This window comes from Cyprinodon variegatus, unplaced genomic scaffold (assembly GCF_000732505.1).
Source record: "Cyprinodon variegatus isolate N-32 unplaced genomic scaffold, C_variegatus-1.0 Scaffold96, whole genome shotgun sequence".
Taxonomy (NCBI): Eukaryota; Metazoa; Chordata; class Actinopteri; order Cyprinodontiformes; family Cyprinodontidae; genus Cyprinodon; species Cyprinodon variegatus.
The window spans coordinates 1,419,459-1,425,879 of NW_015150549.1; the positions used below are offsets into that span (position 1 = coordinate 1,419,459).

General features: G+C 36.3%; 1 protein-coding gene across 1 annotated transcript in view; it reads right to left on the reverse strand.

Moving 5' to 3' along the window:
- Window positions 1–5,246, reverse strand: part of c1qtnf6 (C1q and tumor necrosis factor related protein 6) — a 10,555-nt gene extending 5,309 nt beyond the window's left edge. Inside the window, exon 1 of the mRNA XM_015374064.1 lies at window positions 4,940–5,246. The gene's annotated coding sequence lies outside the window, so the exon portion shown is untranslated. The remainder of the gene's footprint in view (window positions 1–4,939) is intronic.
- Window positions 5,247–6,421: the final 1,175 nt, after the last annotated feature.

Consider the following 6,421-nt stretch of genomic DNA (forward strand, 5'->3'; position numbering starts at 1 on the left):
TATATATATATATATATATATATATATATATATATAATGTCAGATCTATCAAAGTTTTGGATCCAGTTTGATATCTTCTTTTGGTGTGTAGTTTTTGATGCCCTGCTAATTTTTCTAGTCCAAAAGGGTTTTTTGTCTCTGACCACAAACCTTACAAGACTTAATGTAACTTTTTCAATTGTATCCAACATGGTATATGTAACAGAAAGCTAACAGGACGGGAGGCGTCTCACAATTGAACAAGAAACAGAGATGGCAGTGTAACCATTAGAAAAATCCTGCTAGAGGTTACACAAGACATGAGATTAAAAGGTAAGTTAACTACCGTAAGTTTAACTTAAATCAGACTCAAAAGGTTTATTTATTAGAATTGTTTAATTAATTAACTTATAGTGATGATATATGCTCTTATCTGGTTAAATAAACTAAGCTCTGAGAGACAAAACATATATTATATATATAATAAACTAAATATTTCACTGTGTTCAGAGATTTTTCTTTTGTTTTGCTTTTTGGCATTTCAGTTTACAATATAGCTCATCTTTATCTTTGAACCTCTCTTCCATTTTTTCATGTTCCTCTATTCCTCTCCACAAGGAAATAAAATAAACAATGATGAGGCTCAAGAGAGAAATAACAGAGATTTCCTTGTGTTTTAACAATGATGGATGAATGTTAACAAGATTTCAAATGATGAATGGAGCATGGCGGTGAGAAAATGAAATGGCTGGAGCCTTGCCTTGACATTTCTATGCGGCCACTGCCAATAAAATAAAATCCCTGCAGTTATAATGAGCATCTGTATCCCTGTTCCAATCACCCAGATGTCAAGCTACAGTTAAATTTTGCAATGTGTGTCATAGGTTATAATTTCAGTTTTCTTCTTAATTTCAGTTTTCTTAGCAATTGTAATTTAAATCCATATAATTATGGAGCGTTTACATCCTTTAAGATGTAAAGGATGTAATGGCTCCATTACATCCCTTAAGAACTTTTACTTCCTATGTAAGATTTTAATAGAGTTCCAGGTGGTTCAGAGTGACAGATGGTTTGTTGTTTCTTTCAGGTAAAAGGGAATCATTCCTTTCAAATATCACCATTAGTATGAAAATAGATTTGAATTTGTGCTGCATTAATCAACTAAATTTAATTGCTTTAATCAAGAAAACTGTAAAGATTAATGATCCAGATTTAATTAGGTTGCATTAACGTCCTTACATGCTCTGATATAATTCATAATTTGTCCTGTTCCTCCTCCATTACAAAAAGTAATGATTTCAGGACAGTTACTGAACTACTTCCTGTTTGCTACGCAGATAAACTGATGATTTACAGGCAGGACAAAGTGGAACTGCTGGTCTTCATTAACCAACTTCTTTAAAGGATGCATTAGTTAAATTTTACTGACAAGCTGGCCTGGATGCTCCTTTCTAGTTTTGACCACGCTGATGTCTTTTACAGATGGAGCAGGACAGATCGCCTTCTGGGATGGAAACAGAAGATTTGTATACTGTAGGAGAAACTGTGGGAAGATTTATTTCAAGGAAAAATTGTTTTGGTCAGACATTAATGATCTCAGAAGTTGAAATGTATTACCTTAGGTAATCCTTTTATGTTGTGGCAATTTAAATTTCTGGCTATGAGCCAAGAGATGAATGAACCTATTCAAGGTCATGGAGTTTAGCACCATATCTGCAGCACACAGAGCTTTAACTGTAGTTATATACTTTAAATTCTTAGTGTTGCAACAAGACTTGCTATTTTAATTAATCAATTTAGTCAAAATTTAATTCTGCAGCTCAAAAACATCTGGAATGACAAGAATTATACTTTGTTTTAAAGGTAAGGATACATTAATCACAAATACTGCCATGTGTCTAAATACCAACAAAAACCAGAGAAAATCATTGATGAGTTATTTCTATGCAAAAGTCTTTATGAGTTATGATGTAACAATAGAAGGTAGTATCAATATCACAACATTAATTGGGTTATTTTGAGTCCTTGATAAAGATGATAAAATCTCAATCAAATATCTATGTAAGGTTTATATCACTGGAATTCACAGGAGAAGAAATTAATCTGTTTCTGTTTTTTATATAAGTATAATTCCAAATTAAACTTAAATCTTACCTCACAAGAAAGATGAATTGTCACAAGATTTTGCAAAGTCACAAACTCCCAGAACTACATCTTGCCAGAAGCCAATAGATGGATAAGCCTTGAATAAAGTAATGTTTCAAACCCATAAAATGCAGCAACACAGTCTCACTGCCAACTCCTTAAATACTGACACTTGGTCAAAGCCCTCTGCATTATACTGACATGCAGTAGGTGACCCTCTCATCATTTATTAAAGTGCATGGTATTCACAGTGAATTGTCAGTTATCATAATAACACATTACCTTTTTTTTCTATGGTCAACTGCAGCTAAGAGTCATGTTTCCTTGGCAACAAAGAAACATTTATTATGGGAGAATGTTAAATGCATCTGTAGCTGACAGCTCTTTGACCAAATAGCTTTTTGACCAAATCAAAAAAAGGTGCACTTCTGCGCACTTTCACTTTTTTCCCCAAAATTATATTTTTCAGGGAAAGTGGAGGAAAATGTGACAGTAGCTAGGTGCACATTAAAAATAGACTCTGTTTAAAATTTTTTTAAACCCATGACTATAAAACAGATTTTCTGCTTCAAGCGAAGGAACAACCAAAGACTAAGCTTTGAGACTAAACATTGGATGTGCCAGTGCATAGTGAATGCGTGTCATATAGAACTCTCTTGTTTAAATATCATAGCTACAACTGTTTCTTCAAAACAATTTCATTTTTTAAATTATTACATCCATAGAACATCTACAGTAATGCATAATAAAAGTGTTTGTTTTATTGGGAAAAAAGTTATCAAAAATTGTTATAAACATGACGCAACAAAGATATGTAAATATTAACTTCTGGTTACAATGCCAGCCAGCATGGACATGAAGGTATTCTGCACCAATATGACTAGTAGGTTTAAGTCACTTGCAGCTTAGAGGTTGCCATATAGTAGCTATACCATCGTTCAGAGAAAGGACTTGTTTTTGGGGCTACATCTCTCAAATAACACCTCTAATTACATATCTATCCCTTAAGCCCGGCGTACACTGTGCAATTTTTTCAATAGTTGCAAGCAGCTGCAACTCACACTGTTTGAAGAAAACCGCAGGGTTTTGTTGTGCAGTGTGAGTTCACAGCTCACGATGTATGTGCAGCATGACACTCTCATGCGATGTAACTGCTCACACTGTATGCCTAAAAGAAACATGCTTGATTTTCTCTGGACCTCACGATTCCTGACCGGGAGGTGGTTGTGAGAGGCCATCGTTACCTCCTGTACACTACACCGCCTGTTCTGTCTGTTCTGGATCCCTCACCAGGATCAGCTTGCAGCATGACCTCTGGGACTGCAGCACTGGGGACACTCGTGGTCTGGACTGTTAAACCAGGTAAGTGACCAACCCAGATAATCATATCAGTTTATCGTGGTCACTTACCTGTGTTTCCTCCCCTAGAGTACCTGAGATTGGGCGGTGCCCCGCCCCCCCGCCTGCAGTGTCTGCGAGCCACAGCTCCGCTTTTGTTTTGTTTTTATTTTAATAAACCTTTTGAACTTTCCTACTGACTGTCTCTCCTTAATACTGGGTCCATCTGTCCTTGCCTCATGACACCTATACCCTTAGCAAAAAGTAGTTTATTCAAGTATACTAAAAGTGCACTAATTTTTATACTTAAAATCAGGCAGTGCACTTAGAGTTTACTTATTCTAAACTATATTTCATCTACTTAACAATAGTATAGTCAAGTGTACTTGACTATACTATTGTTTACTTTATTGTTTACAATGCCCCAATTTAGTTCAAAGAAGTATTACTTTAGTAATACTTCAAGTACACTAAAAGTACTTGTTCGGGTATACTTTCTAAACTTATACTTAAGTATTCCTAATAGAATTTATTTCAAGTTTACTTCCACCATCCTGAAAGCAACTTTATTAGCAAATCACCTCCTGCAACAGCGCTGTGTGATTGACAGGTTTATACAATTATTCAGCAACAACACTTGGCTATGGCCATGCTTGAACATTTTTTGCACATTTTAGTCTGCATTCAGGCCACTGTTATAACAGCGGCAAAATAACAAAGCTTGGACCAAGTTTTGAGCTGTAGACCCAGCTTGGAAAAATAAGTAGCTCCAAAGCAGTGCTGCACACATAACACATTGCTTCAAATCTAAATGAGGTCAATTTGGAACCTCAAAGTTGGAGTTTTTAGAAAGAAGAGTAAAGTTCTGGTAAGTCACCTGCTCTGAAAGTATTTTTATTTTACTTTTACAGTGATTTGTACAGTTACTATGTAGGACTATAATTTGGATAAAAGTGCTTTTAAAAGGATATGCACAACTTAGGTTTTATAATTCATCCACATAATTTAAGTCAAATATGACTTCTACATCACTAAAATCAAATGAAAATACTTTGCATGAGCACACATCCAGCAGTCAGTGAATTCATTGTGGAAGCCACGTCTACAACGCCTGAGCATCAATTTGGCATGCAGCCGCAGCCCGGATAAACCCAACAAAAAAAGTTACACAACTCCTCCACGCGCACACAAAGACAGTGGGTCAGGCGCGTGAGGGCGCGCGCGCCACCGTTACTGTAACTTTTGAACAAAGAATAATTCTGCTGAGTTGGCGTTTAGTGAGGAACTTCAATAATCCACCACGTCTCTGCAGGCTCGCAAACGCGCCGCCGGGTGTTTCTTCCTCTCCTTCCTTCCACCTATTCTTTGACTTTTATTCCTTTTTCCCGTATTTGTCTTCCCAGAATCTCAATGCAAACCTTGCAGCGGGTGCCAGGCGCACGTCGCTGTTAAATCATGCGTGATACGCGTCTCTTACCTGGTGGGTTTTCTCCACAATTGAGGAGGGGAAAGAAAAAAAAAACACAGAGTGCTGTGGCTGCTGCTTTCAGATGGAGAGGTGGAACAACTGGGAGAAAAACTCTAAAAAGACACACACTCTCCCTCCCTACTGCTCAAGTCTGCCCTGACACATGACACACAACACAGTGCTCCCTCCATCATAAAGCATCACTTAAAAGAAGTCAGAAGTTCATCCTTCTGCACATCTATCTATCACTCCTGCTAAAGACTTTCATGCTACTGACCCTCCTTTCAGATGTTTTTAACAGAGTTGAGAAAAGCATTAAAGGATCTGACTACCCAAGGAGAAATATATGTAGGTCATTACTCCTCCCTCTCTCTCTCTCTCCTCTAGCCACACTGTATTTTATGCTGAAATAGCTGTTTACACCTTACCCTAAAAATTGGGTTAAAACAAGGGCGTAGGTTTGATCTCAACTTTGGTGGGGATGATACTGGTCTTAGGTTAAATATGTCTGATGTCATTGGTCCTACTCATTATGCATGCTCCTATTTTTTTTACGCTTGACGTGACCATCAGGGTGCATTTCCAGCATTTTTTGCTACATTTATACAAATTTTATAATCACGACTACACACACAATATGCTGTTTATCAATGTTTGAAGCATCAGTGGCTCAGAATAATGTAAAATTGGGACAACCTTACACTTTGAAAAGGGTTACATTTGAACTTACCAGTGACTAAGTCGGAAGATAAATACGTGCCTTTTTAACCAAATATAGTCTAAATATGTCTGTTGTATGTGTATTTATCAGGAGTTTTCTTTTGAAGAAATAGAATTGTGCAGGGGTAAAATCCACTCTAATTTTGTTTAATCTAATATGCTGATATTCTCTGTACTGTAAAACAAAGCAAAATAACACATTCAAGGGACTGCAAATAGATATATTGTGCTTATATGGGTGCGGGAACTATAAGAGGAACTGACAATGAGCATTTAAAAATATTAACTTCAATATACAAGTTGTCAGAAAAGAAGCGAGTGCTGCAACAACACTGTATTGTAAATTATAAATATGTTATTCACATAGAATTATTGGTAGGGACAAGTAGGTCGGACCAAAATTTTGGTAAAGACATGTCCCTATGGTTCCTATGCAAACCTACACCCATGGGTTAGAACATTTAGTTAAGAATTGGGTTTTAAATGTTGCCCAGAATAATAGTTCCAGAACTAAAAATCTCACTATATTAAAGAATCCAGAATAATGCAGTTCCAGGCCTGACAAGCTTGAAAAAGTTATTTTTTTAACAAGGAGGGATCAAATAATCCTGACCATTAACACAACTAATCAAACCCTCTGACAGCAGTCAATATTGTGAAACCAATTTCATTGTCTTACCATTTGTTATTTATGCATTAATCTCAAGCAGTACCAATAAAACTAATCAAGATGATTATGTAATGTTGATCAAGAACTTATATTTACAGACA